We start from the raw sequence: 26,709 nt of genomic DNA on the forward strand, positions 1-26,709 counted from the left end.
GATCTTTTGCTTCCTTGAGGCCAAGGTACTTTGACCTATTTGGAAATAGTTAATTCTTTCGTTATGAAAGAAAACATATGTACGTTAGATTAATTAGAAAGTTCCAAGGTTTTCAATCTTTGAAATGAAACAGATCAATTTTAGAAATCAAGATTTAAGTGAAATTTTTATTAGTTCGTCTTCGATATAATATTCATTATTACTTATGACTTATCTGATAATTCATTGATGCATTCGTATAGTTCCTTGCCTGAATTTGGTAAACTGAAACTTTTCTTGAAATAATTGTTCTGAATAAACTATTTAGTCTATATAATGTTATAGTATTTGAATACATCGTACAATGGTAGGTAAACAAAAAAAGATTTAAAAAGTATCGACGTATAAATATATAACTTTCCTTAATAAATTAAGTATTAATTAAGTATATTAATTAGTTAAGTAAATTAAGTATATAGGTTATAGAGAATAGCCGAGTGTATTATCTTTCTGAGTTCTTTGTGAGTTGTAATATAGAAAATTATAGGTTATCGCATTACAAGCGATAATTACATTTAATTATTTATAACACCACAATTTTATATTCTAGACTCGTCATATTAGGAAAAATTCTTTCAGATTCTTCTCCTATTTGAAATCTAAGTTGATCAGATTAATTATAACTTTTTGAATCACTGCTTTTATTACTTACTCGTCATTATAAATATACAAATAAAAGAATAATGTTACATATTGTAGACAAATATAATATTAAGTATATTATTAAAAATCATACGATAAAATTATCTTGTGATCGCCTCTCTGTCAAAATATCTGCAATATCTAATAAATGTAGATAATACACAAAATTCAATATATCAACATATACATATTGACAAAAGGAGGAAAATATATTTTCCGCAGTAACGTTAACAAAGCCAGCATCATATTCAACTGGTTGCATATTTCCTTTTATTCGTTAATATATAAAATACATTGAAACATCGAAGTAGACTTCAAGGGAATCGACTCTAGTTGCATCACGCATGAAAGTACAGAGAAATTCACACTTTGGTAAGCTGTCCTTTCGAATAAGCGTCGTCCGTGGCCTGTGTGGATAGTGTTCGTGATATCCTCGTTAACCTTATCCCACGAGACAGCAAAATGCAGACCGCACCCGGGGCAATGCTCGTTATCAAACGTATTCCCCATGTTTTAACAATATACTTGCGAGACAGTATACATACTTTGCCGTGAACAGGTCTCGCTTCCGCATGAACACGAACAGTTGTGCGCAGTTGCGAGACCGCCAGACGTTTCCAATATTTCTCGTGCTTCTTCGATGAAATTTTGAAGACGAAAGAGGTTTGAAAAGTGAATTTGCTTATGCGTGCAAATATTTACAAATTTTTATTATTATTTTTATATCCATTTTATTATCCATATTATATTTTATTATTATATTATTGTATTATCTTCCCATTTGATTTTAGATTTAATTTAATTTATGATTTTTATGATCTTTACTATTTTATTATTGTGTTATTCTATATTAAACTATTGCATGAATGATAAGGGTATAATGTACGTGGCTACTATAATGATGTGTTTAACTTAAAGTAGTCGCTAGTTGGTAATTTTAGGGCTGATGCGAATTTAAATGACGATAATTACAAGAGTATAATTTATGTTCATGTCTACGGTTTTATCATATCATACTTTTGAATATCATACTTTTATTTTTACACATATTGCTTTACATCCCTATACGGTATTATTTTACTTTATTTTATTTTATTTCATTTTATTATATTATATGTATACGCTCTCGGCTGTAATCTTTAGGGCACGTATTTATTTAGTACAAATTGAATGTTTTTCGCTGCTTTTATTTTCTAATTATTCTATCCTATAGATATCTTATTTCATTCACATTATATGTATACGCATATAACGTAAAATATTAAATAAAGTATAGTTTGTTCCAGTTAAATGTAACCAATAATTGTTTTAATATTTATACATTATAATCCTATATTATTTTCCCTATTTTTATGTGTATTACTTTCTATATTATTCTTTTACACGAAACTTTTCGATCGTAATACAGGGTGGTTGGTAACTGCTGGTACAAACGGAAAGGGGGTGATTCTATGTGAAAAAAGAAGTCGAAAATAAAGAATAAAAATTTTTCGTTTGTGTCTTCGTTTTCGAGAAAATCGACTTTGAATTTGCGCTCGGTACGCGTGCACTTTATCGCGTCTCGTTATAACGGATCTCACTGTAGATCGTTGTCTCGATTGACGTTATTTTTTTAATTTTTTAAATTTGTATTCTATATTTTCGACTTCTTTTTTCGCGTAGAATCACCCCCTTTCCGCCACCAGTTGCCAAGCACCCTGTATAAATAAGTAGATAAAAATGATCACTGTTAGTTTCTTCTAAAATACGATTAGATATTACACCGTTATAAAGTTTATTTTTTATTTACACGACAGTTTATTATATCTCTCTTTAAATTTAATAATGCGAATAATTGTTTCGAGTACATCCTCCGCTATCAAAAACAAATCACGTTCTTATTGGAATTTTTGAGGAAGATGTATCTCCCTGATTACGTACAGCTTGAATTATAAGGGGGAACTAAAAGCGATATTCTTTATACATAATTATACGTTGATCAATGCTACAGGATAATATCGTACTCAACCAAGTCAGAATGGTCAAATTATAGGAACAGAATGACAAAAATAAACATCTCAGTAAACAGTGAATAGGCGATAACGTTAATTTGCACGATCACGACAATTTTCTTGTATTATAGGATTAGATTAGCAATTTCCGAAAAAGGAATAGAGCGCAAGCTAAGGATTAACGATGATTTGTATTACGTGGTTAACAAAATTATAGGTAAATTACTGGTTATTCCCTTAGCAATTTCAATCGTTTAAGTTTTATTAAACGCGCTATTACATTGCCATTGTGGCGAAATTCTTTTCATTTTCATATAGAAATGAAAGAAATATGAATATACAAAATTGCTGAGATAATAAAAGTAAAAATAAGAATATTATGTATATTTTTTTTGAAGTGAGCTCATATTTATAAGTTGTAATAATGTTACCAGTAACGTAAAACAAGATTTGAGTTTTATGTTATATTGATATAATTATATCAAAGAACATTCAAATGTATTTACAAGTTAGAGTCGACCTTGTAGAACCGCTCCGTCCTCTCCGATTTCGACGATTTTTTAATGCCATGCAATTATGTATTATGTGCAACGCTTACGTAAAATAATAACAAGTTAATTATAAAAATAATAGGCGAATGAATAATTGACATTATTTTACGAAATAGAATAATTGTTACTATTTCACATAAACGTAGTCGGTGGCCCCACTATGAAAAATCTAATCCAAATCTGATCTCAATACATTGATGATATTCATTTTTAATTAAGTTCTAAGTTATAGGTTATAACAGGACATTTCTTGCAGCCTTGTATGTGAATGTGTGTAAGCTCGCTTAACCTTTATTTATAAACAAAAAATAAACGACAACCAACACTGACACAGTGGCATTACTATAGGCAAGAATACACTGTTGTGGTATCTGCAGTTTTTTGCGAATATGTCAGAAAACTAAGCGAAACCGGTGATTATGATATGTATAGAAGAATATGTTTCAAAATTTCGATTTCTATAAGTTTATAAAAATTAATTTTATCTTTTTCTTTCTTTTCTAAACCATTGTGTTTTGAAAACTTCTTTTCTTTCGCTATTTATAGTTATATCAATCGCTTGGATTGAGTTATTAGCCATACAAAAGAATGAAAAGTTATTACATACGTATAAGTATACATGCGCAGTAGAAACGTTAAATTCAATGTACACGCTTACCCAAAGAAGTTTTCTGGAAGAAATGCGGACCTGATTGGTTCGTTGTTTGTTTTTGACAGACTCAGCACAATCGTAAAGTTAAGCACGCGTATTGATCGAAAATGTCACATGTACAAATAAAACAATATGCATCGCATGATGGTGAGTGATAGAGAGTACCGCTCTTGGCCCTGTGCTGTCCCGCCAGACTTCTTTTCATCTCCAAACAGTATGTATTTATACAAAATATAAATAAAACACAAAGGTTAAGTTTGGGTTTGATCACTGTCTTACTACTGGATTATCCATTTAACTCGGAACTCGAGCTCGCAAGAACGTAAGAATGGCAACAGTGTAATATATATGTTTACTACTACAGTTAAATGTCACTCTCCATCTATGAGCTGTTGCTAAAAGTATAATTAGACGAGAACGCAGAGTGGTTTGGTCGTCGTCGAAGGACTCTAAATTTGCCGTCACAATCAGGAGAAGATAATCGTTGAAAAAGCGAGCCACGTGTTTTCGTCCGAAAATTGCATGTCTTTGCAAGTTCCAATATATTGCATTATGTCTAACGTATATGTCGGAGATGAAAGGACGCCGGAGCCGTCCCTCTGAAACTTGGGGAAAATTCGTAATTGAAGTTTACAGTCGTAATTAAACAATTTGCCGTCATTGTGCCCAATTGTACTTGTTTGCGATTTGTGGTAATAAACATGGGCTTAAGGCGACCACCAGCCGCCGAACGTAGCCGCGGTCAACGGGACGGGTGCTTCGTCTAACAAAGGTATGGAGGTATGGATAGTATGACCCTCTTTAAAAGAAATACCCATAGAGGTACCTGACAGTAAAATATTCCTTCGGACAATGAATACCAGATGTGGAGGCACGTACACGGCACAAGCCCAGCCAGCCCGGAGACTCGCTATAAAACCTGGGTTTTCGACAATTAAGATTTTTGCAAACGGACAGACAGCTTTTGTCCCAAATCGACCAATCGACAGCGACGCTGATCGGAGGAGCTGGCGTACCTAGATACACTACCAGAGGTTGTCTCGGTGGTGACGTTGAGACGAACATTCATTCCTTCGGGAGATCTCATCGACGAAGGGACCAATACCGCTTGATCCGTGAGTAGTACACATTCGAGTCTGTGTCAGTCTATCTCTCCCCCCGTTGACCGCGGATTCGCTACCGGACCTAAGACCAACGTCGCTAACATCGCAAGTGCCCAATCACCGCTGTTGATTGTCGAATCAGTATGCAAAAATGTATATACAAACATATGCACAAATGCAAAATTGTATAAAAATCAAAAATAAAATGCTTAGGTACGTACTATTAAATTTAGAAATTATATTTTCATTCAAGTTGAAATTCTTTTCCGTATTTATAAAAATACGAATTCATATAAACATCTACAGTCTAAATATTAGTTTCTATCATCTATATACATCAATGTATTGATTTATGTTTGTAATAATATATTCATAATGCTTCAAATTACAATATTTTCTAGAACAATTATTTGTATGTTTACTAGAAGGAATAATTATGAAAAGAAATTCATTCTTTTTGAATCATACTATAGACTTAATTAAAAAATTGATAAATTTTCTTCCAGAATGAAATGTTTGCTGGAACTTGTATTTCGTTGTATTTGCCGTATAAAGCATCACTCAACCGCCATTAATTTTACACAAAACTTTTTCAACACTCCAAAATTGATTACGTTCGAAGCTTTCCAATACAACTTTAAAAAATTCATTATTGAATATAACGAAGTTTCTCTAAAATGTGATCGTAAATCTGCGCAGATGATAAATTAAATATAGATGATACATAGTAAACATTTACTAAACATACTAGTAAATATTTCTTAAAATTATCAAATTTATTAAATTTCCCAGTAGACAATATAAAATGTTAATTCCACAAAAATAAATTTTATAATTTTTCTCGAATTTCTTTGCGAACATTCCGAGTAACTCAATACATTTTTGAAATTGAATATGTTTTTGAAGTTCAAGCTTAATAATTTTGTAAGCTGGGTTTTTAAATAAGATTATAAGACTCATACAATACTGAAAAAAACCACAACAGCACGATTGTTGGAAGTATAAAAAGTTAAGAGCGATCATTCCTCCCACGAAAGAATGAGGATAGTAATTTTACATGCAAAATTTCCCAGATGCTTTCAATTTACCACGTTGTATGTATATCTAAAGTTTTAATTTATCAAAGAACATGCTTGACCCGAGCACGTGATGCCATTTCGAATGCACGTAAACCGCATATAGGACAATTATCTTGCGATTTTCAAGGATTCCAAGTAATCGGTACTCCGATGATATAATGCGCTGATAGAACCATGTTTTTTTTAAGGGTGAAGTCATTCCGAAAGTGTTAGATTAATTGAAAAATTAAATGGAATATTCAATGGAGAATTAAGTAATCCTAGGATTTTACAGCAAATAAAGTGTTTAAAGTTTTGCATTTTGTATTTCATCTTAACTCTTTCGCACTCTAATAAATTATTAAATAACTAAAAAATAAATGTATTTATACTTGATAAAATTAATTGCAAATATCAGTGCATGTTTTCTTTACGGAATTATCGGAGGAAATATGTTTCTATCGTTAAAAATTAATAAAAATAAATTTTTCTTCTAAATTAAAAAGTATTCAGTTTTAAAAGAGTTAATATACAGGGTGGTTGGTAACTGGCGGTACAAGCGGAAGGGGGGTAATTCTATGCGAAAGAAGAAGTCGAAAATATAGAATAAAAATTTTTCGTTCGAGGCTTTGTTTTCGAGAAAATCGACTTTGAATTTTTTTCGATCTATTTTTGCACGTAGAATCACCACTCGGCCATTTGTATTATGATTTTCGAAACACCCTATATATTATATTGTATTAGTACATTGCGCGACTTCTATTGACAAAATGATAGAAACACTTTTTTTAAATTAGCCTCTAAAGGAAGTTAAGAACGAAACTAAAGAATTACGTGACTTTACTTCAGCGTTTTACATTCTCGCTTACCTTTATTTTTCTTTATATTCTGATAATTTTGAGGTTTAAAATTAAAGTCAAGCTAAAGTTATGTATCGTTCATTAGTCGGGATTAATTTCCAACATTCAATCGCTGATCTAATAAACATCATAAACATTATCATGTTATGTGTCATGTCATAACATGAATAGCAACAGCGCCATTTATTATTTGCACGTAAATGTATACATTTTGTTGCTTTATTAAAATATATTATATGCATTCCTTGTAACATAAAATTTGTTTCAATGGAATGAACAATTTTGTAATAACTAGTATAGAAATGACTTCACTTTTGATATCATCGATGTGATGTAATATCTCAATTAATGTTTTAATAACATTTGCACAGAATCCTGATGAATGAGCCTTTGTGGAAGCTATGAAGCATTAGGCACACCCCACTGGCGAAGGCACACCCCTACGTTTAAGGTAAGTTCTTAAAAGAGGGTAACACTCAGCCAGCAGCCATTTCTGCACGAATATTTGTCCTAGAAAGTACAGAATGTATAAAGAGAGAAATTCGGAATTTCGGAACGTAAATAGCATAGAGAGTGAACGTAGAGCTATGCCATTATCGTAGATCCATAAATCGACCTTATTTGAATAACAGAATTTCTGCGAGTAATATATGTTCCGTTATATTTATCAAGTGTGTTTCTTCTATCAACTATTTTTATATCAACTCGGTGTCGAATACAACACTTTTCAGCCGAAGGAAGAAAGGATTTCTCACATAGTGATAAAAAATTTACATCCAGCAGCAGATCAGAAAGTGATAACTGACGAACTAGAAGAACGTGAACATAAAACATTTGCATTTGCTTATAATATAAGGCACGGCATTATTTACTTACTACTCTTCCTTGTCGATTTAGATCCATTCTTAGACAATAAAAAAATCTTTACAATAAACTCATCTTACAAAATTTATAAGACAAAAAAGCGACGATACAGCTACCTAGAAAAAAGGAATTAAAGACTTGCCAAGGCCTTGGGTATACTCACAGTTACTGTCGCAGAATCTTCAGATGTGTGAAATGTATAAAGAATCACCTGACTTCAGATAGCAAGAGAACAAAACAAAGACGAGAATATCAAACGTACTAATTCGCAGGGCGATCGTCCATCCAATTACAAAGGATGCATAATATATAAAAAAAAGTCTGACTATGGAAACACCAACCAAATTTCAATATGGAATATAGAATGATGTCATTAGAACATTTCAATAGGAGAGAAGGACTGTTGTATGCAGATACTGCTGGACAACGCTGTAAAACAAGAATAAACACTTTCAATCAAGACAGTAATCCTGAACAAAGTAATAGTAAAATGACTAATATGATGGAAATATTAATGGAATTATAAAATATTGTAAGCGAATAAACAAAATAAATAAATGTATTATCAATTACATTTCATATAATATAACGCTGTGGAATGCTAAAATAAATGCCTTTGCCAAGACAACACCGAAATTCAGGCATATATAAACACTGCAAATGTTGACATATTTTTAATATTAGAAACTCATTTTACTTAATTAATATTACATAATGAATATTATAATATGTTGAAGTGGTCACCACATCTAAGAAAATTCTACATCTGATCTTTTTAGTTTTCTCAAGTACTGAAGCCATCGACAGCGTATAGACAAAAGACTGTGACGAAGACAGACCATAAACAGTAGACAGGCGACGTTGGTGGGGTTTTCAGTTATTGGGTAACACAGCTAGCGTGCGGATCTGGACCAGTTCAAATTGTATTCTTACTTATAATTACACTTCTATTTAAATGTATTTTCTGCCTTGCAATTTATCCACGAGTTTCTCTGTTTACACATCAAATAACCTCAACATAATATTCAATATATTCCTCCGAATGGCAATGCTCGCGCAGACACAGCGATAATTATAAAAAATACCATTAAACACCATATATCAGCATCGGTGAATGAGGAACACCTACAGGGCACAAGCATCGTTACAGAAGACTGGTGTGGTCCACCAACCGCTCCCGCAGTTTACAAACCTTCTAGGTACAAGTTGATTACAGAAATGTGCAAGTGATTTTGTCATCAACTCGGCCACAGTTTCAGAGTTTCTAAAAGTTACAATTCCACAATGCATTCGATTAAACAAAGCAATAAACAAATTATATTTATTGGTTCACAGCACTGATGAACCGGCTTAGTGATGCAAAATATTCATCAAACCTGTAGGATTTTTACACTATATAATAAAAGATATACTGAGAAACAAGATTACTGTCAAATCCCTCTGCGCTAAGAGAAAGGACACCTGGACGTCACAACGTCAAAACGGATTAAAATAAGTTTGGTGAAATCATTGATGACTTTATTCGATTAAATATCCTATTAAAAGCAGAGAAAGATATAGATGATGCAGTAGAACAGTTTAATACTGTGCAGCTGTATGGAGAGTCACATAAAAAATAAACAAAAGGAGCAATAGCTATTATCTGTACTATTGTCCAGAAATTATAGGGATACTAAATCGTAACGGATTACTTAGAAAACATTGGCAGCATACTTAACATCTGTACGATGAAATGCTATTAAATAGAGCTACTAGGAAACTAAAATATTTATTACAGGAAAGAAAGGAGCACTTCGTAAAAAAATAATTGGAGAACTTGATACTTGAACTTGTTTCAAGACACAAATTACTCACTTCGATGAGTCGCTGGAAAAATAAAACAACCAACAAAATCAATTCCATCGATTAGAACGGTATGGAGAATGGACAAGGGTGGATAAAGAAAAAGCAGTAACATTTGTCAAATATTTTGAAAAGACTTTCCACCCGATTAACGGCGGAGACGAACATCCACAAACGAACAATTGCAACAGAAATTGGAAACGCCATTTCAACTTTTATCTCCTATCAAGTGGCATACTATTGCAGAATCCAAATCCGGTAATCCGCAAATTGCTAAACTTCAAGAAAGCCCCTGATTTTGGCTTAATAATCGTGGAAACTCTAAAGGAACTTCTAAAGAAAGCCATTACTCTTCTAACCCTCATCTACAATCCGATACTGGGAGTTAGTTACATACTTTACCCATAATTACTACATAATTAGTCTATTACTTGGAAAATAGCCCAGATTATATTAGTTCCAAAATTAGGTGAACCTATGGAAAACGTTTAATCTTACCGACCAATAAGCTCGCTATCAATTGCTTGGTACAAACCGCTTCTGAATACGGAAACACCAATTCTGCTTTAGGCATAAGCATGCCACTATCGAACAAATTTATAGATTTTTTATTAAAGACAAATTTTTTATTAAAAAAAATCTTAGAACATCTAAACGATAAAAAGTACTGTTTAGTTGCTTCCCTCGACATTTTGCAACCTTTTGATAAAGTATGGAATATATGACTATTATTTAAAATTAGAGAGCAACTATCCCATCTGTATTACCTCCTTTTGAAATCTTATTTTTCCGATAGACTTTTTCAAGTAAAATTTTGGCAAACTACCTTCGACCTAGATCTAATACGGTGTTCCACAAGGAAGCATACTGGGCCCAGTACTCTACATTTTCCTCGCCGCTGACATACTGACAAAAAGCAGTATAGTAATTGCAACATATTTCGACAACGTACCAATCTTAGCCCCGGGCATAGCCTAATCTAGACGTAGAAATCTCGGAGAAATTGCAATCGCGTCTCAATGAAATCGCAGCTTTGTTGAGAACATGAAAAATAGAAGCAAATACCAGCGAGTCGGTAGATATATATTACTTTTACAAACCGAACTAAAACTTGTCCGGTAGTCTGGCAATCAGTTTAAACAGCTTGGCAATATCGCAGCAAGATATAATTAATACTTATGTGTATGAAAAATGACGCAAAAATTTACGGGCTCTTATTAGCAAAAAATTATAACTCGACATTACAAACAAATTATTACTATACGAAACGATTTTGAAATCAATTTTGACACATGCCTGCCCTACATGGGCAATGACACAGTACCCAAATTTAACCCCTCAACCTACAACTACGGGCATAGCGTAGTACGATGATCGGGCCAAACGTAAATATTACGGGCACTCTCGAACGTAAATCGTAGGTTAAGGGGTTCAAGATTATTAGAAGATGGTAGAACAAAATACTACAAAGAATCTTATAGACTTGTATACTGAACATACAAATCAATAGAAACACTGGAACATTACATGTTAAATAAGAAATAGCACGCATTAGCAAACACTATCACGAAAGCCTCGAAGCCTGTACAAACTGCCTGGCAGCGAACTTGACATGTCTTTCTAATGAAGAATACAGAGATCACTTCTTATTGTAGTACAAGACCTTTAATTGCATTTGCTTTCATGTAAGAAACGAAGGCGACAAAATTATTTATGTAACTGGAACAGAAACTTGCATACTACTCAAGCAGGGTTGATTTATGGATAGTCGTAAATATCATCTGGAAACAGAATGACCCAGATTGCTCTAACGAAACGTTGTATCTCTTTCGCCATAGTGGTTTATACTGTTACTACATTTATGTATCTTAATCTTCCATCAAAAGATTCTATATTTGATTTAACATAAACTTGGAATATAATTATTGTCGTACTTATTTAAGTAAATTGTATATTTCTCTAACAAAGCAGAAATAGTATTGCTTAACAAATTATTAGATAGATTGAAATATCCGTAGCTAAGTGTAAGAAAAATGAAAAAATAAGAATTTAAATGAATCTTCCGAATTGACTAATCCAAATTATACTGTTTTCTTTACTTATATCTTGTCACTTTTTGGGTAGCTTCACAAGCATTTTTTTTTAACAAGTTTTCGTCTTTTTCACGAATGAATTCCTTCAAATAGTTTCGAGACTTTTAATAGTATACAATTTATTATTACGAAAAATATTTCGAAATTCGTTAAATTTTAATATTGAAAGATATTGAATATGCATATACTATGTACATATTTATACTAACTATACTAATATATACTATCAATGTATATATTAAAGTTGGCGGTCTATGTATCTATGTATATAGATATTATACAGGGTGGTTGATAACTGGTGGTACAAGCGGAAAGGGGGTGATTCTACGCGAAAAAGAAGTCGAAAATATAGAATAAAAATTTAAAAATTAAAAAAATAACATCAATCGAGACAACGATCTACAGTGAGATCCCTTATAACGAGACGTGATAAAGTGCACGCGTACCGAGCGAAAATTCAAAGTCGATTTCCTCGAAAACAAAGCCTCGAACGAAAAATTTTTATTCTTTGCTTTCGACTTCTTTTTTCGCGTAGAATCACCCCCTTTCCGCTTGTACCACCAGTTACCAACCACCCTGTATATTAAAGTTGGCGGTCTATGTATCTATATATATAGATAGTATATATTAGAATAATAGCGTGTCAGATCGCCAACATTATTCTTCGTTTGTCGTCCGCTTGATTTCCGACTGAATTTTGCCCAGCGGCTGTATTTAGGGTGTTTGCAAAAATACTTACGCGTGATTTTGTCTCCAGCGGCGGTGATATCACTTTTTGGCTTAAATGGACGCTCGTGTATTCCGTACGTGGAGTTCGTTTGATGGTTTCTCGCGTGGAGTAGGCGCGTGCAGGAACATCCACGTGCAATTTTTGTATTGATTTTTTAAATTATCCTTTATAATATACAATTGTTCGCATTAGTATTCGAACGCTCTTCAAAATAGAATAACTTTTTTTAAAATTGGACCAGTTGACTCGAGTCTTTTCAAGAGGCTAAAAAGATTAGTTTACTAGATGACGTGTAAAAGAAATTTGAAAAATTGCATCTGATTGGAATCGTCGGAAATATAGTAACGGTTGCTTCTTACAACCCTTTTATCGGGATCTGTAATAAAAATGTAAAAAATAGATGTTATAGATTTATGTCAGTTATATACACGCTGAAAATTTTGTCGAAATCGGTTGATGCACAAAAAAGCAAACAGGCACTCAAAGAGTTTCATCTTCAATTGTTTGTAACTCGTAGCAATGTTAACCGTCTTCGATGAAATGTTCAGTAAGAAGATATATAGCTAAAATAAATTGTTTAAATTTCCATTACAAGCTTAAATAAAAAAAGTTATAAAAACTGATCTTCTTACACATCTTATGTTTAGTTATTTGGTCCAATTTTGAGAAAGTTATTCGATTTCAAAAGGTATCGGAATATTAATGTGAGCGATTGTAGTAGGTTTTTCATTGAATTTGAATATAGCTTTTTTACATTGGCGAATACAGTGTTCTCAATTCTTTTCAAGTAACGAAATACAGCAAAACTATTTATAATTTGTCAGAAAAATACGAGAAGAAAACTTCCTACTACATGACAATCTGTTTTATGGGAACTTGAGGATTAATTATTCTATATACACTGATATTGTCATTCTAGCTTGTTGATACTTACCTCGTTCAATATTTTCTTGTTGGATTAAATATTTTTAAAGCAACGAGCTATGCTAGAAATATCGTAATAAAAATAAGAAGAGAGAATCTTGTTATTGTATCAGCTTCTGAGTTATAGGAATTGGAGAGTTAAATATTCTATCTATACTGATACAACGCTGATACTGTGATTGTAGCATGTTGATATTTATTTTGTTTCTATCAATCGTTTACAGTTAAGTTAAATTTTCTAAATTAAGAAAGTCCGAGTATGGAAAGTGAAGATTTAAACATTTTGTCTATTACGATTTGTTTTCTAATCATCCGCGTAATATCTATGCGTTAATTAAAATTCATAACGCAATCAATTCCTAAGCCGATAATTTTAATCGAAGTTCGCACCAGTTTCGTATTAGTATAAATTGTATAGTGCAAATTCCCGAACTCTGTATATGCCGACTTTGCGTTATCTAACGTTCTGTTATATACAAGTACAAGCGAATACCACGCAGCATGGTTTTAATTAAATTATCCGATGCGGAATAAGTTCTCATTATTTTGGGGAATTTTGCCTCGGAAAACTGCTTCATTCACGATCGAACGATGCCGTTCGTTACGAAAATGGCTTGTTATTGCCGTCACGTATTTTTAGTCGAGTATGGAAAATAGCTTTTTGATGGCGAAACGCACGCAGGCGATCCATTTTAATCAGACTTAATTCGCATGGTTCCGCTCCGACACACAATGCGACGAATGAACCATCGAGTTGTGTCGTATCCCTCTTACAATAGAAGAGTAAAATTAAGCAGTTGATTTGCCAATGGTTGATATATACTTAATACCGTCGGACCGGAAAAAACAAGGAATTTTATTCTGGCGTATTTTATTTCAGAAGACATCTTAAAACAATTTACGTGGAATATTCTCTTCTTCTATTGAATTATGGTTTGTGTCTTTAATTTATATTTTTAGAATGTTTATGGCTTTGTATTACTGAACTGGATACCCCAACATGATATAATTGGCAAGGGAGCAATTCTACGTGAAAAACAAGATCTATATTTTTGACAGTCTCGGCTCAATTTTTCACATAGAATTACTCTCTTGCCAATTGTACTATAATCATAGGAACACCCTGTGTGTGAATTTATTGTAAATTTTATATCAACTGAAACTGCAAATGAAAAACGATGGGCCCTGCCTTCGTACATTGAAGCATTGGAAGCATTTGGAAAATATTTCGGTGGTTTGATGCATAAGAAGAGTTACTTATGTATCTATATGCATTAAGAAATTTCATTGTTGGAAGTCGGAAAAATATGGAATCCTTCGATATTGAGACAAATTGGCAATATTCTTAAGTTTTACTTCAAATAAATGAAATTTAATATCAGGAAAATGATTATTTTGTTATCCAAAGCTTTCATTATACAATTGCATTATTTTTGTCTACATATTAGATGAGTATAGAAGAATGTTTTATAATCTAAACTAAAATGCATGTTAGGTTTCCAGAGAATCATCGAATAATATACTTTTCAATTGTATACATATAGCGTTCTTAGAATCTGTTTAAGATATTAAACTTAGTAATGTTTTTTATACAGATTATGATATTATTATATTTTAGATTTTCCACTTATTTTCAATGTATTTTTTATATAAAAAATTTAACTAACTTCAAAATACTCTACGTTGCTAATAACAATCGAATCGAACTCGATCGACTTTAAGGTTCTTGAGAGTATGTTCTATTTGTTTTTCATTTGGACTTTGTTGATGTTGTAGTTGGCTGTACTCTTTGTTAGCGGGTTTATTAATGGACTGCTTATTATTCTTTGTGCGAGGTCTTTGATGTAGCTAAGTGAGATCTGTTACGTAGTTGCAATCTCTTGAAATGTTTAGAATTATTCTTAGAAATCTTTTTCATATCTTCTAAGTATTTTGTAAATGTACTCACGCCGTCCACTTTCACATGTGTTATACATTTAAATGTTATTAAATATAGATTTGGAGTTGATATTTAATAAATTCACACAGATTGAATTTTACTTTCTATATTTCACCACTTCGTACAAAACGTCTGAACAGATCGGATGCACTCAGATAATTAACACGTGGTCGACTCCTAAGACAAAAGAACGCCGTTAGGAGTCGTACCAACTTAGCTTGTAGGAACTAACGATCATACCAACTTAACGTTTCTCGACATTAAACGGATTTTGTCTTATTGACAGTGAGCTTCCTTTACCTATTAATAGAAAAGAAACTCTGATTGTTCCAATGGATTTTCGTACAAGTCTAGTTTTGAGAATAACGATTAGATATTTTACTTGTTTTTTTTCATTCTATTGCTTCTTGTTGAAATATTAATTTAGTATGTGAATGCTTGCTTTTGCTATCGAATAAGTTTGTCTTCAATTTTGAGGTAAGTTACAACTTGGAAAAGATGGTGTAAATTGTCAGTTGGTTCTTTTGGGGAGAATGCCGGGAGAATGTGCATAATGCAGTGTCGTGGGAATATGTATATGAGTGTACTTTCTCACTTAATGGGATGTCGTTAAATATAAATGTTGAATGGAGTACGATCTACAATGGACCCCCAGGGGACTTCCGCTTGAATAGGTTTTTGGGAGTCTCATGTGCAACTGAGATATACATGATATATCAAGTAGTTCGCATAGTCTTGCAAGTAGTTTGGTATTATTTTGATTAGATCAGGTGTTAATTCGTATTACCTCAATTATAAGTCTATTGTGTCATATATTGTCAAAGATTTTTTAAATATCTACATTTTGTTGCCCAATATGGTTATTGACTTGCAAGAGCATTAAATTTTTAAAGATTTTGCGGAGTGTTTAGTAAGCCGATAGATCTGTAATCTAGTGGATTATTTTTGCTTTTCTTTCGTTTGGATATGGAAATCGCTTCTGCTATTTTCTAGGATTTACGGAAGTAGGATAATAAATAGACTTGTTTATAGATGTATCATAATATAGTTGAAGTATAGTATAGTTTTTCTGGCAGGTTTTTGATCTATAGTATTGAGATTTAGGATTTTGTTGTTCTTTTAATATTTTAATAATGTGAATTATTATAGGTGAGTACGTTTTGCTGTTATATATACATGCTTAGCTAAACTACGTTCGTATTAGGTAACGAAGTTTTCCAAGAGTGAAACAATATGGTTTATAGAGTTGTATATTATAGAAGGTTTCTACGAGGAAACCTTATTCTTGTTTGAGAAGATAGTTTCTGCCCAGGTTTCGGAAGAGAAAATAGACGCGAATTTAGACTATAAGGCCTTCTATATCTTCCAGACGGACTTGTAAGTGATATTAATATTTGGGTTTTTCTTGCCGTTGTATAATATATACTTGTTTTGAGTGGAGAATCTGATTTCTTACTTGAGTAGTAAAGGTATTTCTTAGTTTGTGTTCTGCGAGTCCAGTCTTTTCTATTTGTTTTGTGTCTGTTTCTATTTTATACAAGTTGCAGGGGCGCGTTGTCAACGTTTGGGAATAAACTTTGAATTTAGATACGGCTTGATTATATGTCCGGTGAATGATCTTTTATAATCTGTTAATTCCTTTGTCTGTGTGCTACGTGGAGGAAAGATCCGATTTCATGGACTGATTGAAGCAGAGTTTCTCAGTTTGTGCGTGTTATGATTTTATCGATAAAATGTGTTTGTTGTTTGTGGAGATGAGGATGATTAGTAAGTGGTTGGAGGGTCGGTCGTGAGTGATTTTACACTCTGTTTGCATTAATAGGTTTGCGAGGAACATGTTTACTTAAGTCTATGGTAGTTGTTAGTGTTGGTGCGGTTACGAAGTTTGTTCTCGTTTGTATTAAAGATGAAGTTGTTTCATATCTTATATTTTGTGTTGAGGTTTCCTGCTATGAGGAAGTTATAAGTGAATATGAAGTCGAGAGTTTCAGGTGTTAATTTCAGTATAGGAGATAAACATGCTGCGATAGTTAGGACTGTTTTAATGTTCATTCTAGTGAATACTGTTTCTATTTCTACTGTCAGGTTGTACAATGTCTACGGTTTTGAAATATTTGCGTACAAAAGTGTCTATATCTCCGCTATACCTCGTGTATCTGTCTTTCCATATTGTGTTGTAATATTTGAAATGTACATGTACGTTGTTTATAGGTTTAAGCAAGATTATTGCTAGTTCTATCTTGCAAGTTTCTAGAGAGAGTCGGGACTCAAAGAGTTTTGGTTCTAGACGAGTAGCGTTCTTCTGGATGTGGCAACAGACCAGAACACTGGCCACAGTTTCCATGATTTTCTTTGTAATCGTAGCAAGTTGATAGGAATATCAAGTTTTCTAGTGCATTCGTGGGTGACGTATCTTCCAGCGCAATTTCACGCAATTCGAGTGCTTGTTGCAATTGGTGGAAGTGTGTTCATGCGTTTAACAATGAAAGCACAGTATGTAAAAGTTTTTAGAGTCATAGCTTTCCCAACAGGCTCGTGAACGAACTAAAATTCCAGAATATCTGTTTCTAACTTCTTGGGTTACTGTTTCAGATAAGACTGTAGTTTTACGTGCAGTTTCTTTTCCAGACGTTAAGGATCGAGGTTCTGAAATCTTAATGCAGGTAGCATACCCTTTTGCTTAATTTTGAGCAAGCCTTTCACCACTAGGGTTACTGATTTTTTGATTTCTAATGAATAGATGTGAAATCGAATACCATTTGAAATGCAAAGTTCTTTGAATTTTTTATGATGGTGAGTGTCGAGAATTGTGATCTGATTTCCCAGAAATATGATTTGTAACCCAAAACCATATGTGTTTCGAAAACTTTTAATTAGTGCCGTATATCTTTCTTTACATGTGAGTGAACATAGATGGGGAGAGAAACGGTTGAGTGATTCTGATCTGAGTTTGTGTTAGAGATTGTGTCGGTGCTGAGATTGTTTTGGGGAGATGTGTTTGTCTGTATATCGAAACAACTACCAAGAGTCGGAATGGATTTCATGTGAATGTGTTACAGGAGTGCTCTGGCCCTATACTCACAGGCTTCGAAGTACATGTCTGAATGATGGTTCTTCTTGATGAGTTGCTCGGTAATGTGCAGTGCTTGCCGATTTTTATCCTGTGAAGTTCCCTATCTTGTTTTAGTTGTTCTTAGCTTGTTCTGGGTTTTCCACGAGGGACGCGTTGAAAGTGTGGATCGAAGGTAGTATCTCCACATCCTGTTCTCTTTGGGTTCCAGAAGTTTTGCAATCTTCCATTCGTGGTATGATTTCGCTAACACTAGATGTGTATCGAGTATCTACTACTGAATTCTCGCTAATGACGCCCGTGTTATCGTCTTCTACTACCGAATGAAAGGAGTCGATGGATCTTTATACGATCCTTGGTAGATGCATTTTTAATAACGATAATGGACAATTAGCGCCTATGAATACGTGTGGCGTTGATTTTGGCTGAAAGATTCAAAGGAAAGCGGCGACGCAACGGCAATTCGCGACTTTATTGACATCAGAGACCAGGCTGCTGTCACGAGCGGCTCACTTTAAAATCGAAGATAAAAATGTGGCGGCACAATGTATATCGCCGAAGTGCCCAATGAGCCATCAATATCCCAACGGTCCTTCCGCCGAATATTCGAGGAGAAGGCGTGCGTGGCGGTGATCGTGGACGCCTAACAAACTCAAGGACAGTGGGGATATCGAGGGGTGACAAAAGACAAATAACCGAATCCGATCGGAAGTCGAGTTGCAAGAGTCAGTCTTGAAAAGTCACGCGTAGAGCTCGGAAGTAAAAATTGTGAACTGTGTTAGAAATAAAATAAAGTTTCTTTTTTTTATCTTTTTCTTTTTTTTTTGTATGTTATTTTATTCTGTCATCGCAGATGTTAGACGACTGCCAAGAAATCTCACTTTATAAATTTGATTTTATTCTTACGCCTCAACACTATTCATTTTTACAGACAATGATCCCAACTTTACAAAACATTCCGTATCTATTCGCGCTTAACACAAAAACATTCTACGATACTTTACATAAAATCCTATCTGTTTAGTTTTCTATACCACTGATCATGGAAATTTCCAACGGCTTCGCGGCACAAAGCGCTATACCTTCAAAGCCTAATAACCCATTGATATCCCTACGGTTGTTTCGCCGAATATTCGGTAGAATGTATACGCGGCAACCGTCGCGGACTTCTAATAAACGCGCGCGTAGCGGGGATATCGAGGGGCAACAAAGGAAAGAATCTGTTTGGTTTTGAACCAAAAGAGTCATTCTGCCCCGAGCCGCGAAGTGCGAAAGGTTAAGCGAAGCCAACACAATTAGAGAAACGGGTTATTGACTCTTGAGAGTTCAGCGTTGATCGTTACTTGTTATTAATCGTTGTTAATCGTTAGTCGTGGTTAATCGTTAATCGTGGTTAAACGTTATTTGTTGTTAATTGATAAGAGTCTAATAAACGTTATTGTTGAGAATCAAGGGTATTTTCTTGTGGGCACCTTCACGGACGATCACCTCACAAGTGCGAATGAATATCTTGGTTGTTAAACATATTCGAGTGTACCTTCAGTACCTATCACGACCTATCCACCTCACCACCAATTCAAGAAAACATTCCAGAATACTCCTCATAAAATCTCGTATTCTATCTGTTTTTTGTACAATTATTTAGCAAAAATATCCTATAACTCTGCATACAAGGTCCTATATTGATTTGTTTATTCTGTAATACTTTACAAAAGATCTCATATTCTGTGTACAGCGGTCCCTTCGTTTACGTGGCACTTCTTTTACGCGATAAATTATAACGCAATCTACGCTGTGATTTTTATGCATGATATTAAGTGCTGTATGAGATAAGGATAAAAGTATATTACGTTGTGTATAGTCGTCATATGTGTACGTACTTTTTTCGTTCGTATTGACAGACTTTATTTACGCGATTTTCATTCGCGTAAAATGAATCCACGTGGAATGGATACTTCGCGTAAATTGAGGGACAGGTGCACTTTTGAATATGAATTACTTAAAATATAAATTCTGTGATCTTATCATATTGTATAGACATAATCCTATCATCGTATTCATTTTTCTATACATTGTTTCTTATTTTCACCCGATAAATTTTTTGAAAAATAGAGTACTCTCTCGGTGTTCAAGAAATTTGATCGAATACATAGCTCGACATATCCTTCCGAATATCGTAACATTCTCTGGGAAATGCAAAATTTTACGACAACTGTCTTGCAGAACTAGGAAAACTGTACCTATTCCATTGGAACTGACAACCTCTTTTCATAGGTTGTCGTTGTCTTTAAACGAGCTTGGCATATAAATGCGACGTTGCTTCCTCTGCAGTACTCCTACACTGACAGGAAAGCTTCTACGATAAAAATGTAAGCACATAGGTATCGACGGACGGGGCACGTTTATGCGATTCGACCATACCAATCGTTTCGTTCGTGACTGGTTTTCTCTCATTTTTTTGTCTTCTGCTACTTGTATGTAAATATCTAGATTTTTTAACTCTGTTACGACTTCGTCTTTTCCTATTTTACTAAAAAATGTAGTTTTCCTTTTATTGAAAATAGAGTTCACGAGAGCGAAATAAAGTAAAGAAAATAGAGTTTATTTTATTACGTAGATTCTTGTTCAAGAAATTTAAGAGCGAGTAGTCTTGAATTTAAGATAATTTGGAATTTTTGCAAAAACTTTATTACTATACGCTGCTTTGTATTTTTATGAATACAATTGAAGAAATTGACTAGGAAAGAAATTCGTTTCCTACTGGATATTATAACGAGTGTTCTACGTATAATAGCTTGGGTTAGGTTTGGATTAGGCAATCCATTCGTCATGATGAATTGATTATATTTTAACATTGATAATAAACAATAATTAAAATTAATAGTAAAAAATTAAGAATCAATAATAATAGAGAATTAATAATATTCTTCCCTTTATAGATTTCGAGATATTTACGCATTTCCAGATATGTGGGACACCCTCTATACAACACAATAAAATTAAATTCTTTTTAATATTTATGCAATGTTTATCAGGGTTATGACGGGCAGCTTAAATAAAAATAAATAAAAAAACTTTTGCAAAGGTTATTATGAAGTGTTTCGACCGTTCGCGGAGAGACGCGATCGCGAGATAGCACGTCAACGAGAGTTGTAAGTTCCCGTTACGATTAAATAATCGACACCACGAACTGATCCATTCCCTTATTTCGATTATGATAATAAGGGTAGTTCAATGAAATTCCACAGAATTAACACAAATAAATTAATGTTTATTTCAACAACTTATTAACTAGAGAGACATAAATGGAACAGAAACAAAAATATAACTGCTTTTTAGTTGATAAGTAATGCGACGTATGATATGTGTTGACGGCTCGACTTCTCGAAAAGTTCTGATCGCCCTTCGATCTTTTTCGTTTTTTCTGGAAAACGACCCCCACTACGTTCGAATCACGCCACATTCTTTTACGCGAGGTAAAATAACGGCCACGAGTCGACGTTTCTGGAAGTCGCCCTGCTTAATGAATCATGCGCTTGCCACTACAATGTTTGTTTGCCGGGCAGACGCGACGATCCGTCTGTGACATTGTAGTGCCGCGATCGACGGTTAAGAATATGACCTATGGTAAGCCGCATGGCGTAACACGGAGAACAAATAAATTAAAGATGCCTTTGTTGGAAAAAAATTATATATATTTTGTATTAAAATTTACAAAATTTTTTTTAATAACAAAAGAAATTTATAATATTCTTTTATGTTAATATGTAAGACAGAAGTTTGTAATAAACGATCGAATGAGGTCGAACAATAACTATCGTTGCCCCTTTAGTAGATTTTTGAAGGTTTATAGCAAGTTACGAAATCCTGAGAACGCTAAAGCAAACGAAAATCTCGCTATTACGGCACAGAAACTGAAAATTTACAAGCAGGTTTGCGCAATTCTTTTCAACCTGAATATAAAAGCAGTCACGTCGCGTGAAATAGACGGACAAAAGAAATAAAATATTGCCGCACATTTTCTCACGTTTTACGTGGTAAAGGGATAACATTTTAACAAAGAGGAAAAAAAACTAACAATTTTGTTAGCATCAGTGAAAATTAAATATACTAGGCAAATGACATAAACAATATTTTGTTTTGTTTAACATACATATATCACAAACTCTAACTTGTATAATGAGTTATCAACAATTAATGTTAATGAATATACAAGTTACAAATTATAACGACAAACAATTTTTACAATTTCGCAAGTTACAATTTAAGTCACTAATATAGCTTATTCAATTTTTTGTCATTTTTGTAATTCTAATTGTAATTTTAAGAACCATTACAGAACATTGTCACGTCCCGCGCTGCGCACGCGCCGTAACGTAGACTGAAACTACCAATAGCACGAGTGAGCGTTCCAATTTGAAATTTAAATAAATTTTAACAATTTGTATAGAAACCAAATTCGAGCCTCACAACCCCCACGGAATAACCCGTCACATGACGGCCCTTCCACGATAGACCTAAATATAAATAAGCGTAGCGACATAGAAGATAGATAAATAATTCCTTAGTTCAGAGTAGTTAATTCCTCGGTTTTGTGTGATTAGTTCCTCAGTTCTTGGTGATTAATTCCTTGGTTCTTGGCGATCAGTTCCCCATTTCTTGGCAAGTAATTTCTTTGTTCATAGCGATTAATTCTCAGTTCCTTTAGCTCTTAATTTCTCACTTCCTTTGCCTTTTAATTCTTTAGTTCCTTAGTTTTTTTCAACTCTCAGTTCCTTTAGCTCTTAGTTTTTTGCTCTCAGTTTTTAAGTTCTTTAGTCCTTTAGTTCTTTAGCTTTTAGTTCTTTGTTTCATTAGTTCCCAGTTCTTGTCAGTCTTGTTGATCGACGTGTTTGTATTTGTTAATTTGTAAATTATTGAAAATCTATCAAATTAAAATCTTGTAATTAATAAGAGTGAAAACGTATTGCGAACGATTGTAACTTCGAGTATTAGAAATTTCAACGACGATTCTGTCAATACGAATAAACATTTTTTTGTGAAGAATATTTGTCTAACGATATAATAGGATTAGGCGAACATTTATTTTCACCAACTTTAATCCTCTCCCGTGCCAGTACTCCTGCGCGTAGCAGGTTAGCCGAAACGTGGAGTTTAATTGCCAATCGCATTAAACAACAGACAACTACAATTTAATCTAAATTCAAAAAAATTAACGGCAACACAACCAAAACGAGCCAAACAAAACGTAACAACATACAAAAGTCGCTCATTATTTCTTAAAAGAGAAAAGAAAATTTGTAAATTGCGCAAAGTTAAATTAACAATAGGACAGATTATCCTACGATAGAATAAATATTTGTTTTATAGACAATAATTATATTCTTTGTAACATTCTTTCGCGTCACTCATATTTTTAGCGTTTTTCGACGTTATTTGAGTATTTTGAATTAAACTGGACAACTGGACACATAGTATATATATAATATAATACAATATAATTGTCCAGTATAACTCGAAATACTCAAATAACGCTCAAAAATGCTAGAAACACAAAAATTTTAAGTGACACGAAAAAATGTTTTATACAAAAATTATACGACATCGAGAGTGGTACACAATATTTTTGTCTGTTTGACTTTGCGATGATATTTAAACGTTCTGTGATGATCATATCGAAATTTAAATAATACAAGCAATCATTCACGGAAATATGTATTTCAGTTGTGCAAATATATGTACTGAGGTGGATGGACATCATTTCGAATACCTGTTAAGGTCAATTTTCCTTTATCAATCTCTTTATCATGATTATTTTATTATTCGCAATTATTACCAAACGTTTCTAAATTTTTCGTACTTAAGATCACGCATGAAGGTCATGATAATGTAAGTGATTGACTCGGTCTTACTCAGCTATAATGCCACGATGATAAAAATATAATTCCATTAAAAAAAAAACATCGGTGATCTTGAAATCTTGAAAAATACTACTTTAGATACATTTCGCATTTACTATTATATCTATCTTTGCGAATCCAATAATGTTCTTTTCTGACATTTTCTTATCATCAATGATAAGTAAGGTACTGAGAGTATTCAAGTTAGGTGGGATAGCCTGTATATAAAAATTGCATAATATTTATGTATATATATACAAGCTATATGAGGTTATGCAAAAATACAATTTTTGAATCAATATAAGATGGACTAAATCTTTTAAAATGCTTTTAATTACATAATAATCTACAGTGGTATATAACTTTTCTATTTGCATATAAATTTCCATTTGTATCGCTAATAGTAATTCGTACAAGAAGTTAATATGCGTATAAATAATAGACATATAAAGAAGGTTATTTTCAGATATATAACAACGTATTACGATTGCTAGAAATAGTAGGTCGCATAAAATATTTCGTAGAAAGCTACATATACAAATGGCTTATTTCCTAGAAAATTTCAAATTTGCAAGGAACCTTCTAAAATATTCTATGCAAAGAATATAGAAGAAATGGAAGAGAAAGACAGGGTCTAGGCAAATTTGTTTCCTGCGCGCGATTCGCTCGAAGCGACGCTTCCATTCACCAGGGAAAATGAATTTCTTTGTGACGCGTAACGCTTTGTTTCCCTGTCGTGAAACGTATGTCATGTACGCAGGAACATTTAATAAAAGCCATCTCCAATGATGGTTTATCGATCAGCGTTTAATCGCGTCGTTCGATAGAAAGAAAAATCAAACGAGACGTCAAGCTGACGAACAATAATAACGCTACGTCGCGTCGTTTCAACTACGAGAAACTACCTCGTTGTCAAATGTGGACGATGGGGTCATGTAATTTCGCTAGAGGACCACTCTCCGGAAGTGCTTTAGGCTTTGCCTTTTATAGCCTTGCGCAATCTCATATCCTATGAATCGCTTTTGTTACTGTCGATACGATTGAAATCAATGAGACACGTGAATCTCCCATAAAATTAATTCCCAAGTGGAAGAGACGGGGCGAATAACAAAATTTCGGATCTTTCGGAAAATTATATATTTTATCGCTTTTGATTTGCGATAAGCGCATAAAATGTACGGATTTAGGTTTTTATGAAAAAAGCGTGTAACTGACAGATTTTGGGTTTTTAACGGAATTACATATTTTATTGTTACTGAGATAAGACAAACGTATAGTACTTAGATCTTATTTAGATAGGTTTAGATCAGAATTAGTTTTATTAGCTAAATGATGGAAAATGAACAATTAAAATGTTCGAAGTTTTTATAAAATTACATATTTCATCGTTTTTGATTTGTAATAAGTAATGGGAAATATACATTGAAATTTCAATTGGTCTTGAAATAAATAACAGTGAACACTTCAGAGATCCTAAATTTTCCGAAATTTATGTATCTCGTTGTTTTCAATCTAAGATAACAATTTAGATCGGAGTTTATTTCAAATTGGGGAAAAGAGAATGATAAAAAATCTTGAATCTTCGGTAAAGATATATATTTTATTTTTTCCAATTTGTGACACGTACATATACAGGGTGGTTGGTAACTGGTGGTACAAGCGGAAAGGGGGTGATTCTACGCGAAAAAAGAAGTCGAAAATATAGAATAAAAATTTTTCGTTCGAGGCTTTGTTTTCGAGAAAATCGACTTTGAATCGTCGCTCGGTACGCGTGCACTTTATCGCATCTCGTTATAACGGATCTCACTGTAGATCGTTGTCTCGATGGAAAAATGAAAAAAAAAGAAAAATAAAAAAGATTTTTATTCTATATTTTCGACCTCTTTTTTCGCGTAGAACCAGTTACCAACCACCCTGTATATGTGAAATATGCATTTAGGTTGCACTTAGTTTTGAAGTGGAGACAAGCGAGCAAGAACTTTGAACCTTTTGCGAAAATATACATTTCGATATAAGATAATTGAATTTTTTGTAAAATTATACATTCTGTAGGTTATATGTATATATGAAGCAAGAAATTGCTCAAACAGAGAATATTTGCAATAATTGCTATTTTTTCAGCTAGTCAACGACTAGTATTTCGAGTAAAATATTTTATATTTGGTATTTCAGTTCGATATTCCATAATTATATACTTTTGTATATTTGAAATATTTAATTTAAAGAAACAGTTTATTTTCATTTTTAGATTTTATTACTCCTGATTTAATTATCGATACCGATAATTTATCCCTGATAACATATGTACGAATACATCTGTCATCGTGTCTGCGTATTAACACATACCGATACCAAATATCGATACAATTCAAACGCATCGCCATCGGTAGTTCAATTGTTTGATCTAGTAGGTACTAGAGTTTATTACTTAATATCACTTATTATCTATTT

The 26,709-nt window shown here is 33.2% G+C and overlaps 1 protein-coding gene across 1 annotated transcript in view; it reads left to right on the plus strand.

Moving 5' to 3' along the window:
• Positions 1–26,709, plus strand: part of LOC117237065 (histamine H2 receptor-like) — a 362,177-nt gene that overhangs the window by 78,349 nt on the left and 257,119 nt on the right. Inside the window, 1 exon segment of the mRNA XM_033500679.1 lies at positions 7,268–7,347. The gene's annotated coding sequence lies outside the window, so the exon portion shown is untranslated.

Source organism: Bombus vosnesenskii, unplaced genomic scaffold, assembly GCF_011952255.1.
Source record: "Bombus vosnesenskii isolate JDL3184/JDL3185 unplaced genomic scaffold, Bvos_JDL3184-5_v1.1 scf7180000013355, whole genome shotgun sequence".
Classification (NCBI taxonomy): domain Eukaryota; kingdom Metazoa; phylum Arthropoda; class Insecta; order Hymenoptera; family Apidae; genus Bombus; species Bombus vosnesenskii.